Source organism: Periplaneta americana, chromosome 11 (assembly GCF_040183065.1).
Source record: "Periplaneta americana isolate PAMFEO1 chromosome 11, P.americana_PAMFEO1_priV1, whole genome shotgun sequence".
In the NCBI taxonomy this organism is placed as follows: domain Eukaryota; kingdom Metazoa; phylum Arthropoda; class Insecta; order Blattodea; family Blattidae; genus Periplaneta; species Periplaneta americana.
In genome coordinates, this window is record NC_091127.1 from 148,381,776 (window position 1) to 148,396,248 (window position 14,473).

General features: G+C 34.7%; 1 protein-coding gene across 2 annotated transcripts in view; it reads right to left on the reverse strand.

Moving 5' to 3' along the window:
* The window catches only part of LOC138709440 (carbohydrate sulfotransferase 5-like), a 585,125-nt gene extending 574,594 nt beyond the window's left edge, over positions 1–10,531 (reverse strand). For both annotated transcript variants that reach the window (XM_069840209.1, XM_069840207.1), the window contains exon 1: positions 10,161–10,531. The gene's annotated coding sequence lies outside the window, so the exon portion shown is untranslated. The remainder of the gene's footprint in view (positions 1–10,160) is intronic.
* Between the last annotated feature and the right edge of the window lie 3,942 nt (positions 10,532–14,473).

Consider the following 14,473-nt stretch of genomic DNA (forward strand, 5'->3'; position numbering starts at 1 on the left):
CTCCAACGCTTCTTCGGTCTGCTAATGTTTCCCCTTTCTCTTGGTGTGTAGTTTAGGATATTTTGTGGTACTCATTCTGGGGGCATTCTGATCACATGGTCGTACCAATTTCTTCTGTATGTATCTAGAATTGTAGTTATGTTTTGTATTTTTAATATGTTGTGAATGTAACTAATTTTTTTTAATTATATATTTTTTTCATATTGCAGAAGGACAATGTTTTACACATAGTAATTTTCATTTTTGTACCAAATACAGTAATGGAGGGGAAAAATGTTGAAGATTTCCAAAATTTTACTACTGTAAGCTGTACCTAACCCCTTAAAAGAGTACCAGGGATTCACAGATTCCTGTAATTTCTTGACTAATAGTAATAGTAATAGTAATAGTAATAGTAATAATAATAATAATAATAATAATAATAATAATAATAGATTGCTAGAACAAATATACATATTGCTTTTTTCTACAAAAATCACTTCTTTATAGCAGAGTTCGTATAGGCCAGTTTCTATCCGATACTTTTCCAATTCACTGCGGGCTAAAGCAAGGAGATGCACGATCACCTTTACTTTTTAACTTCGCTCTAGAATATGCCATTAGGAAAGTTCAAGATAACGAAGAGGGTTTGGAATTGAACGGGTTACATCAGCTTCTTGTCTATGCGGATGACGTGAATATGTTAGGAGAAAATCCACAAACGATTAGGGAAAACACGGAAATTCTACTTGAAGCAAGTAAAGCGATAGGTTTGGAAGTAAATCCCGAAAAGACAAAGTATATGTTTATGTCTCGTGACGAGAATATTGTACGAAATGGAAATATAAACATTGGAAATTTTTCATTGGAAGAAATGAAAAAGTTCAAATATCTTGGAGCAACAATAACAAATATAAATGATACTCGGGAGGAAATTAAACGGAAGATAAATATGGGAAATGTTGTTATTATTCGGTTGAGAAGCTTTTATCATCCAGTCTGCTGTCAAAAAATCTGAGAGTTAGAATTTATAAAACAGTTATATTAAAGGTTGTTCTGTATGGTTGTGAAACTTGGATTCCCACTTTGAGAGAGAAACAGAGATTAAGGGTATTTGAGAATAAGGTTCTTAGGAAAATATTTGGAACTAAGAGGGATGAAGTTACAGGAGAATGGAGAAAGTTACACAACACAGAACTGCACGCATTGTATTCTTCACCTGACATAATTAGGAACATTAAATCCAGACGTTTGAGATGGGCCGGGCATGTAGCACATATGGGCGAATCCAGAAATGCATATAGAGTGTTAGTTGGTAGGCCGGAGGGAAAAAGACCTTTAGGGAGGCCGAGACGTAGATGGGAAGATAATATTAAAATGGATTTGAGGGAGGTGGGATATGATGATAGAGAATGGATTAATCTTGCTCAGGATAGGGACCAATGGCGGGCTTATGTAAGGGCGGCAATGAACCTCCGGGTTCATATGATATATTGTGATATTTTATATAACTGATCTGAACTGCGCCCGAGCACGAGCTTCTGCTCTTTCGGGCTGCAATGCTTAATGTAGCTCAAGTGTAAAGTATTTAATAAATAAATAAATAAATAAATAAATAAATAAATAAATAAATAAATAAAATTAAAATAAATTAAAAAAATGGATATGGAGAAGAATAAAACTTGTGAAGTGGACAGACAAAATAAGAAATAAAGCTGTGTTGGGAAGAGGGAGTGAAGAAAGAATGGTGCTGAAAGTGATCAGGAAGGGGAAAAGAAATTGGTTAGGTCACTGGCTGAGAAGAAACTGCCTACTGAAGGATGCACTGGAAAGACTGGTGAACGGGACAGAAGAATATATAAGATGATACCCGACATTAAGAGGTACGGATCATATGAAGAGACAAAGAGGAAGGCAGAAAATACAGTATGAAATATTGGAGAAAGTTGGGTTTGCAGTGAAAGATCTGCCCTTGGGCAGAACACTGAATGAATGAGAGCTAGAGACGAAAAATAAAGCTGAAAATGTGAGATTAATAATATAATTTAGGAATGGGAGAATTCTAACCAAGTAATCGGGAGCTTCATTATGATCGATCTGAAAAATCAATACAATACGAGGTCTAGCCGTACAGTACAAGCCGTGATTAATTACTGTAGACAGACAACGAAGTTAATACGAAAGTAGATCGATATACGTAAACTGTAAAAGAAAATAAATAAAACGACGGTGATGGTACAGTATAATGTGTAGAGAGAGGTGACTTGAGAGTAGAAATCAAGGACTCAGCTACTGTACATGCTGCGACAACGAAACGTTCTTTCGTGTCCTTGAACTTCTTACGTGTCTGCAGAACTCATTAAGAAACTTTCTCTGCCCCATCCGTCAGTGAGCAGGTCGCGCACATAAATTTGGAATTAGAACTGGCAACCCATTATAATATATTTCATGCCGATGCCATTGATTTATTGGGACACTCAAATGAATAATTTAACGTCGCATGACTGTTTCGAAGTTATGCAGATGCATTATCCACGCTGTCGTATCACAGCACGACCAATCAGCGTGCAGTTAGATTTTTAACAGAAATATTTTGTACTAGAATCCCTCAGGCTGTAAGTAGTCGCTTTGTTTTTAATAATATTTTATATTACAGAAAATCGGATGAGTGTTGTGATGTTGTTCTCTGATATTACAGACTTGAAAATTACTTATAGTAGGTATTATGGTTAAAAAATAAAATTTTAACGACATTTTCATATTACCTACAATAAGTAGGCCTACAACTATGTACTCTGTTTCACTTTAATTAGTTTAGTTTTTATATTTAAAAATGATAGAGGGGTAGAAAAATTCAAGTTAAACTCAACTACGTGAATTATTTATTATTATTATTAATATTATTATTATTATTATTATTATTATTATTATTATTATTATTATTATTATTAGAGAAGCTTTTATCATCCAGTCTGCTGTCAAAAAATCTGAAAGTTAGAATTTATAAAACAGTTATATTACCGGTTGTTCTTTATGGTTGTGAAACTTGGACTCTCACTTTGAGAGAGGAACATAGGTTAAGGGTGTTTGAGAATAAGGTGCTTAGGAAAATATTTGGAGCTAAGAGGGATGAAGTTACAGGAGAATGGAGAAAGTTACACAACACAGAACTGCACGCATTGTATTCTTCACCTGACATAATTAGGAACATTAAATCCAGACGTTTGAGATGGGCAGGGCATGTAGCACGTATGGGCGAATCCAGAAATGCATATAGAGTGTTATTTGGGAGGCCAGAGGGAAAAAGACCTTTAGGGAGGCCGAGACTTAGATGGGAAGATAATATTAAAATGGATTTGAGGGAGGTGGGATATGATGGTAGACACTGGATTAATCTTGCTAAGGATAAGGATCAATGGTGGGCTTATGTGGCGGGCAATGAACCTCCGGGTTCCTTAAAAGCCAGTAAGTATTATTATTATTATTATTATTATTATTATTATTATTATTATTATTATTATTATTATTTTAGTTAACTGTTCGAAAACAGGTCTGAACCTCACAAGTGACACCAACAAAGCACCACTTATGAGGCAAATAGGCCAGGAGATAAGAGGTTAAGGCGACCAGTTTCTTTTCCCCTTCATTGCATACATCGCTGATTAGCTAGCTACATAGCCAATTATACTAATCAGACTTCAGATGTATACGATTATTATTATTATTATTATTATTATTATTATTATTAGGCCTATTATTATTATTATTAGGCCTATTATTATTATTATTATTATGTATTAAAAATGCTAACTTACAGGTAGGCGATTTCGATCCATTCAATGTAGCCTATGGAAGTATTAAAATCTGGCAATGTCTTTGCTAATATTATTTGCATAATCCTTATACACAAATTGGCAATACTTTTGTAAGAATCAACTCCTTTCCATAAAATATTATAGTATTAATTCTTGTAAATTAATCATTGTAATCTATGTTCTTCATTTTGTTATCTCAATAATTGAGTAGTTTAATATCAAAGACGAACATCTGTCGTCTCCATAGTTTTGATTTAGAGGCAATTTTTTTATTCACAGTGTTCTTTGTAATATTTAACACAATTTATTTTATAAATGTAGTGTTAGAGTTTGCATATGGTTTCACTCTAACTGGCAAGAGCATGAAAATTTTATAAAAAACCACAGCTATCTAAATTTCGATTGAGGTCAGATGTCCGTCTTTTGATATTAAGCTACTCAATTATATAATTTGTACCATAGTTGTTCATTTTACTGTATTAATTGTATCACTATGTGCTGGACTTTTAGGGTCATATTTATAGACATTCTTAGCGCGGGCTTGGTGGATGATCAGCGAACTAATGTTTTTCGTATTCATAAATCAGTGTTAGCGATATGATATGATATGAATCCTGTACAAGTAATCAGTGGATAGCCGGGGCTAGTTTAGCACGCTCGTAGCGCTGGCTAGCGAAATGCCTATGCATAGCACCCATATTGGCCAATGGCTGTTGTCCACATAAATATCAATAAATAGATAAATAAATAAATATTACTATTATTATTATTAGTTTATTATTCGGAACTGTAACAAAAAAGCAAGTTATGTGCGCATAGGTTGTGATTACTGGTTTGCGCCATTCAGTCCCATTTCACCCTCAGCGTAAGAAGCAATGATTACACGACTACAGTGAACTTAAGGATGCGGTGTTGTATGACGGTACCAGGAGTTCAGTTGTTCAGTGCATACAGCGGAAACAATATGCTCCAACGAATAAATACTAAGTAAAATTGCGATAGAATTAGACAGTAAGCAATTTTATTCAGTGGAAGGCTTGTCTTTCAGTTACAAAAGGACGAAAACACAAATATATATAAGTTCATTGCAATACTAAAAGAAATATGAGGGAAATATTGCATCAATGGAATATAAAGATGCTGCATACATACTTTGCTCGTCACAAACAAAACCGGGCAGCAAAATGACTTTTTCAGGGAGTTGTATGAAATTATGGTGTGTTCAGAAAAGGTCACCAACACTTCGTAAACTTCATAGAGAAATAAACAGGAAGAAAGCTTCTATGCGGAACTACAATACGTTAGGATTACTGTATTTGTTTTTGTGCGAGATCGTGCGTATTTGCTTGGTTTCCGCACAAAACCAATCCGCGGAAAAGTCTAAAATTCCACATTCAGTATTCCCAACCTAACACACATAACAATTTCCCTCTTCTTACCGCTTTAGTGACATATTGATTTTACTGCTTTAGGCTTTTAACATATTATTTTTAGAGACGTTAAATATAGTAATAATTATAAATTGGAAACTTACCACTGCAATTTCACCTAAATTCCACTGTTAATTATTGTTTTTAAATATTTGCAAAAACTAAGTAAACTCTACAACTCCACTTAAGTTACTGCATTTTTTATACAAGTAACATTAAGGAAGCCGTGAAAAAATAAACAAGATTCCAGACTCATTATGGCGGCTACTTTGAACGAAGAAAAAGACAGACGTATATCACGGCCTGCTGGAGTATATTAAACACAGAAAAAATTTTAAAGCAACAATGTTGAAGGTAGATATTTTTGTTTTGCAAATTTGCCATCATTGAACAGAAACCAAGATGGAGATTTCATTGCAACTAATTAGAAATTCCTCTTTCAGGTAGGCCTATGTAATAAACGATCTTCGCACAAAATAATGTACGATACACGAGCGGTATGTTTTCTTTCAATTGTCGGAAATTAAAAAAGCTCAACTACGTTTCGCTTTTTCAAACTTTTCCTCGAACATGAAAACTTCAACATACCGCTCTTGTAACGCATATTACTATTGTGCTAAGAGTGTACTATAGACAATATACGAAAAACAGAAGCAGACAATTACATTTGGACCTTGCTAGAGACCAGATGGAATTAAGTGCGATAATGTCCTTCTGTTGGTGACTGACGGTGCTTCTTGCATGTCGAAGGCAAATCTGGAAATACAAAAACGTTACCCCAGGTTGTTCGTTTAACGAGTCTCGCCCATGGACTCCACAGGGTCACCGAAATAATAAGAGCATGTAATACTGATGTGGACAAGTTCATATGTCATAGGCCTATATGATTGGCACTTCACAATTTGGTTTTGTTTCACGTATGACATACTTGAGGTGACGACGTTCAAAATTCTTTATATTCATAAATATTCGTTTCGAGAAAACAGAAAAAAATCCTGCTCTAGAACATCCTTCTACTCATCATCTTTCAGCATATCTATTCCACGCCTCTGGAATTCTCTCCCTGACCATGTCAGAGACTGTCGGACAATATCAAAATTCAAATTTAAATTAAAAAATCACATTCTAGTTCATGGAATTGCTTGTTGAACACTGTCAGGTTGCGCAACTTCGCCGTAAGCCATGACATATACTGGGTGTTCAGTTCAAAATGTGTCTTGGCTCGCTGTATGCCGTCATGTGGCTAGTTGATGAGCCTAGAGAATTCAATCTTCCTACACTTCCGCAGCTCAGGTGTATAATCTAAGAGGCAGAGAAGTTGGCTAGCAAGTACGGCGTTCATTCTGAAGAGTACGTGCCAATACGTACGGTAACGCCGGTAGTGGCAGGAATGTGAACTGTTTGGAAATACGTACTGTCGGGATATGGGGAGAGGGTTAAGACGATTACTTACGTATTTGTTGACATTAACTTCGACGGTCAACATGGACACGGAGCATTTGATTTGTGTTGTGGAATGTTACCGTACGCAACCGATGATAACAAATACCCTGCGTACGACTTGCCGGCGCAAAACACAGTTCGAAAGAGGTTATGGTAGCACACAGACCGTACAGACCGTACAGACCGCCATCTGTTGCTACGACGTTCAAGTTATACCGTACACGTTCTCAAGTTCAGATTGAAGAACGCCTTAAATAATAGGCAACTTCTCTAACATATAAACTGAAACTCGCTTCAAATCGGTGACCCAACAACAGTGACGTCATGACACACTTTGAAATGAACACCCAGTAGTAAATATTGTAACTATGCTGCTGTAAAATTGACAATTAATATGCAATGTCTTTATTATTATTATTATTATTATTTATTATTTATTATTATTATTATCAGTTACCACTATCATCATTGCTATCCCTGTTTTCTTTCTTTTTTCTTGTATTAGCTCGATGAGAGCTCTATAGTGTTCTTTTGACTCTGTTGACCCTCTATAGGGTTTTAACTTAATTTGTATTATTTTCATCAGTGTTTGTATTTCTTTTTTGTATTTATATGTGCTATCTGGTAGGATGGAAGAGAAGGCCTTATGACCTTAATCCTGTCAGAATAAATAAATTATTAAATTATTATTAAAATTTTCAACGTTTGAAATTCTGTAAGTACACAAACACCAACCTTTTCATGGTACAATCATAAGCTTATATAGAATATATGAATAGGGAAAAACATCGAATTTCAATCCATTTCGATTGTATTTTCAAAAAGTTTTAGAAACTCTGATATACGACAACATAACACTACCAACGGGCAAATGTCTGTGTTTTGAGAAACACGCCAACTTACAATATTATTTTCCATTCGTCACCTGAACTGCATCTTTATCGTTGAGTACCGGTAAGCCTACGTCGTTTGTAAACACAATTTTTATACTAGCATTTCTGTGAAAAATTAAGGAAAGCCATAATATTACATACAGGACATCATTTTATTTTTACTTCAATTTTTATTGTACCTGAGTTTTTGAATGTACTTCACTCCCACCCCTTCTACTAACGAAGTTCCAACTGTCCCCCACACAGAACCAAGGCCGCATAAAGTAAGCAGTACTGAGTTAGTGAGTATAGTACGTTCCAGAAATATGTTCGCGTTTTCCAGTGACGAAAGAGCTTTCAATATTGAATCATATTTTCGCACAGGTACTGTCGTCCGTTTACCTACATCGCATCCCAATTTCCCCCACCAGCTTCTGCTCACCCCACTGTAAAGACTAGTGGCTGAGCTGTCTTAGCTCTTTTCTGAAAACATTAATTTCTGTTAGGATTTCGACGTCTACGTAATATTATACAACTGTTTAAAATAACTTAAATAAAAGGGCCTCGTTAAGCAATTAACTTTCACGTGATTTCCCCCCTTTCTATGATCCTGCGACAGAACCACTTGGACAGACAGTAGATAGCATGTCCGAGTAATTTTATCTTTTCGATCGGGCAGAAGTGATGATTGAATTTACAGTACGTAAGGTACTCTTTTATAAAGTAGGTACATAATTATTTCAACATGAGTTACTAGTACGAACGACGAAACTGGTAACTGGAATTATGGACAATAGTCTACAGTGCGATAATATGCACAAAAGAACTAAAGTCTGTATCAAAATGTGTTTAAATATCCATATTATGATTATTTTTCAATTTAACTTCATTCTCTATATTGTACGCTAATGTGCTGTAGACAGTTTGTCAGTTTGTGAGTAAAAACACTTACTGTTAATACTGTACTGTATTTTGATTAAACAAAAACCTAATGAAAATTATCAAACTCAAAATTGCGATAGTTTCTAGTTTACGTAAATGGATGAACTATTTTTCTTCCCTCCTATACCTAGTAAAGTGATTTGTTTGTATTTTATGCCAATATATCGAACTTCAATTGTGGAAGTGGGTAGCAAACAGCGTTTCCGGTTCTCAACCGTTAATTCAAAAGTTATAATAATAATAGTTTTTATTTTCCCTGGCAGAGTTAAGGCCATCAGGCCTTCTCTTCCACTCAACCAGGATCAAATCACATACAGAAAAATACAGACCTGTATACAAATATTAACTTAAAAATAATGATAAACATAATTAAGTAAAGAAAGGTATAGCCAGGTTAATATTAAAAATGTTAGTAAAAATAAAATGATGTCCCTGTACTACAGGTTTATTACAATGAGAGTGTTCTAAATCTGTTTTAGATATGTAAAAATAGGGTATTGTCTCTGTTTACAAATATCAGGAACCGATATATTTATACAAAATACTCCCGATTGTGTTTTATGCTAGTGAAGAGTTCGTTAGCAAGGAATGAGTATTAAAGTTAGTCGTAACATCAAAATTGCTATGCATATTACGTGCCGGGAAGCCACTTTACAATGGAATAACTGCGAGAACTTCTAGAATAATTTTAAATGATATCCAGAGTTTAGAACTGCCTTACGTCAACCATGTGCAGGCAGTCCGATGCCAGAAAACTTTTGTTCACTTCTGTAATTTATACGAACTTCCGGTTTATGTTCTATTATCAGTCTGCTCGTGTTACATTTAAACGGAAGAAACACACGGCCGTGTTTTCTGTGACTGCGCATCCTCTTCATATTCGGGTGTTTGCAGGTACGAGAGCGCGAGGTCGACTACCCTGTTGCGGTTTCTAGGAGCTACACTGCTACGGAGGAAAAAAAAAAAAAAACTTTACCGTGCTATTAGTTTTCATTCAGTCTTTTCAAATAATCTTCAAAGCAAAGTTGACTGAACGCTGTTATTGAATATTACTGGTCTATTTTAATGCAGACTGACGTAAAATCAAAATAAAAACACATGAAAATTAAACAGTGATTATTATATACTGTACGTGTGTAGGAAGTATATTACATACTTATTGTATCAAAAAATTCTTTCAGTAGTTCGAAATACTTTCGAAAGCCATAAAACAACAAAAACATTAGACATAACGCAAATTTAAAGTTAAATACAAAACTTGGTAGCTTAAAATTTGTGATTTAGATTAACTGTTACAAGAAATGTCGACTTTGTTGAAGTTCACAAAAAATCCAACACAAAACAACCTAATGCGTTCAACTTGCACAATTGTATGTTTATAATTCATACTTGAAATATTATGCATGTGTCGCTTTCAGCAAAAAATAAATCGGTTAGATTTAAAACTTGTTACACAGGTAATTCCATTAATCGCAGAAGATTTAACGTCTCCCAAATTCACGGTAAATAAATAATAATTAGGGAAGAACAAATTATTACATTAACGTATCATTTATACTATGCAAACAAAGTTGACAACCAGTTATGCGCGCAGTTTGGTAGAATACTACACGCTGTTAGTAATAAATATCATCACATTACTGTAGTCAACTTCTAGAATACAATATTAAAATTCCTACCTGCTTTCTTACAGCTGAGCTTGTTCACCACGCAGTTTCAAGATGCGAACAGTTGACTAACACCGAGCGCACATGACAACCAGAGGCGATATGCTGACGACCACACATGACAACACAACACAAGCCTTCTGAGCTCCATCATCTCTTCTACCAGATGACCATGACGCAAACATCTTAGCATGCCAAGACGTTCCTATCTACTGCCGCAGAGCAGAGTTTGGTGCAACCCCTCGTTCTTCCAGTTCTATCACCCCCCTCATAACAATCCCCTTTCAGTCGCAAACAACTTCTAAAGAAAGAGAAAACGTTACTCCGACTATCACGTTTCCACGCGACGGACAGGATGCTGTCGATATGCAACACGCAATGCGGCTCTCTCTAAACAATTGAGCAGGAGACGTATGTTTTTAAATATTTTAGCAACAGAGTACGCTACTTGTAAGTGCATGTCAGAAATAGTATAACGTTTCCTCACTAGAGAGCGCGTCTGTAGACAAAGATACTGCTGCCCTATGGTGGTCGCTGGTTGTAAATATAATCGATATGAATCTCGACCTTCAAACGATTCGAGCACATAACTAAGGAGCGGTTTCCTATGTAATTAAATATTCTTTTTGCGTATGATGAAAAACAATTAACAAAGTTAAAAATTCCGAACATGAAGTTTCAAGTTTAAAACCCGAATTTTATTTCACATAAAAACACATATTTTCACAAAAAAATTGTGTAAATACATATTTTCAGGAATTCTATTATAAACACATAAATCTTGGAGTTTTTTTACTTAAATAATTTTTTTACAAGAACTTTTAAATATTTTAAAACTAAATCAATCATAATAGTAGGAATGTTTATTGTTGCTGAAGATAATTTCATTATACGCTTTGTTTGTGAAACACAACAGATAAGAGCTCGGGTATGAACATTATTTAATTTAAACAAATCTCTCGCCTCTCGCTCATGTCTATCAAGTAAGGTAATATATATTGTTGTGATTCCCTGTTATCGGGCTTCGTCAATCGATATCTTTCAAGATATACTGAAAGATGGTTGTTTGAAAACGATTTGGCTTTCCTATTAGCAAATCTAAGCTTTTTGTGTGACATCATAAAAACTCGAAACATCCAAAAACCTGTTGTCTGAAACAGGGAGGTGCGTGCCGTGGAAATTAAACTAGACTCGCTACCAGGTTCAGAAGCACAATTACTAAGGGACAAATTCCAGAATCTGTTTGGGAAAAACAGTGGATATAAAAAAAATGTGTAAAGTTGCTCATTTATTGCCTGTAAGTGAAATTGACGGTATTTGTGTTTCTGACATTCCTTTCTTTAAATATGCACGTCTGACGTCCTGTGATGTGGAAAGATCGTTTTCACAGTATAAGTCGTTGTTCAGACATAATCGGCATGCATTTGTGATGGAGAATTTGGAGATGACCTTTGTTGTTCACTGCAATTCTTTGCCAACTACTAGTACTCAAGTGTGGTAGGTGAGTACCTAGTAACATTTTATTTTTTCCAAGCTAAGTAAGGTATCTTTGTCATATTTAAAAAAAAATTTTTTTTTTTTCATTTTTAGCAAATATTTTCGTATATTATTTTAATGTACCGAAGTACATATGATACTTCCATGCAGATATTCTGCGTCATTATTCTCCGTTCCATTACCCTTTCATCGAAATATTTTCGTACTTTTTAGCACATAAAAAATAAGTATATTTAAATTTTTAGCACATAAAATCCGCTCCCTACACATAACATAATTAAAGTGGCTTTAGCTATATAAACTATGCAGTAGTATTCAAACTTTTTTGCTTGCTATCCACAAAATACAATTTTTTTTACATTCGTACACATAATTGCATTGCACTTATATAAGAAGTAACATAAGAAATAACATATGGCTAAGATCGATGTTAAGTACAAATTAAATGATGATGATGATGATGATGATTATTATTATTATTATTATTATTATTATTATTATTATTATTATTATTATTATTTATAGAGTAGTTTTGATGTAATAATAATAGTAATTAATTATGTAAAATGTTATAGAAGCAAGAGAAAAACAAGAGTTGATATTTTTAAACCAAAATATGTAAACTCCAGTAATTATCAACAATTATAATTAAATAAATATGTCAGCATTTTTACTTATCTAGCCAATGGGATGCGTACCTCTTGAGACAACGCTTCGTACCCCTGGGGGTACGCGTACTATAAATTGAATATCACTAAAGATAGACAATTTCATAAATCTTCTGAACCTTATAGCGTCCTTCTCTTTTCCATTGAAAAGGTTTGAACAGTGGCTTGTTGCATTCATGTTTATTGATCTAAAGGAAAATTAATAATATACAGTACCAGAGAAATCGTTGCCATTATACTTACTACTGGTATGGAAAACAAAATGATAAATCTAATGTGCATATTACAATAATGATCTGCGAATAAACCGATACCAAACTTCACGCTCATGAATTTATCAAAAGTAAATTAATACTTTGTGATATTTAATCTGACTATATCGCGAAAATAATAAGTAATAAAATTAAAATTAACGTAGCCTATGTACTATTTACTAACAAACTGCGTAATATTTAATTCGCATTTGCGCTCACCGCTTATATACCGGCTAGATATGGTCTCACGGCACTTCGATCCCTGAAGAAGATGGCAGAACCATTCATCGAAAGCTTGGAAGCAACAACCAACTCACCTGGCTGAGAACCTGAGAAGAGTTAATCCTCAAAAAAATCGTGGGTGGAACGAGCGTTGAGGGACATCTGTTGCATTCAAATAATTATAAAATACGATAATTTGGTCCAGGGAGCATCCTTTTTGGTGCAACGATAATTCGTTTGGCGTGTTTCATAATTGAAATTACGAAATGGCGTACCCAGCGAATAGGGATCATAAAGAATGGACACTTCGCGTCGGTACCTTTGATGTAGCCGGACTGATTTCAATGAGCTTCAAGCCAGCTAAAGCGTGAGATTCTGCTTTCTCCCTAGAGTTGGCGCTGACATCACACCAGCTAACTGTCGACACAGTGGAAATATAACACATATAATTAATACATCTAGGTACATTATGTGCTCAAATAAAATAAATTGGATCCATAAAATAATAAATCCGTCATTAACTGTAATGTCTAGACTCTAAGAGTTCCTTTATAATGAGAGTTGAGACGTTGACCCCAACAACAATTAAAATATGTAATGATTTGATAGCACTGAAAATGGAAAAACAAAACTCTTACGAGAAGTAAAACCATATACCTGTATTATATTATATACAAATATTAAACGAATTCGATACTTAATTTTATAATGTATTATAATAATATAATTTATTATATCTGAAATATAAAATATTATTATTATTATTACAACTAGTTTGTCACTGAGAAATAAGAAAAAGCTGTTAACTTGAATTTATTTGAAGCAAAGCGTTACTGGATTATGCAATAAGGTATCCAATGTTTGGATCCTGTGTCTCAACTGTATTCTCAATTATTATCTTAGCGTATGCTCGATTACACTAACCTCTAGCGCTTGAAAGTGGAACTAAACGCTGGCGCACAGAAAAACAAAAGACAGGAAAATTCGCTCAGTGTCCATTCTTTATAATCCGTATTCGCTGGCGTACCTATGTGGGTCGGTGTCTATTCCAAAATCGGCGGAAGTCCCTCAACGCTCGTTTAACCAAATCATGTTTAAATATACTGAAAATGTAATAAGAAATATGGCAGTGTGTTTTAAAAATGTTAAATTATGTAAATTACAGAGGGTCGTACTGAAAGTCATGAGCAACCCATTACTATAATTCAAACTTCAACAATGTAACAAAAACAACTACTGGGTGTTCAGTTCAAAGTGTGTCATGGCTCGCTGTATGCCGTCATGTGGCTAGTCGATGAGCCTAGAGAATTCAATCTTCCTACACTTCCGCAGAGGTGTATTACTTATCTGCCAGAGAAGTTGCCTAGCAAGTACGGCGTTCATTCTGAAGAGTACTTACCGATACGTACGGTAACGCCGGTAGTGGCAGGAATGTGAACTGTTTTGAAACATGTACTGAGATGAGTTTTTTTCTTACTGTCAGGATATGTGGAGAGAGTTAAGACGATTACTTACGTATTTGTTGACATTAATTTCGACGGTCAACATGGACACGGAGCATTTGATTTGTGTTGTGGAACGTTTCCGTACGCAATCGATGATAACAAATACCCTGCGTTCGACTTGCACACGCAAAACACAGTTCGAAAGAGGTTATGGTAGCACACAGACCGCACAGACCGCC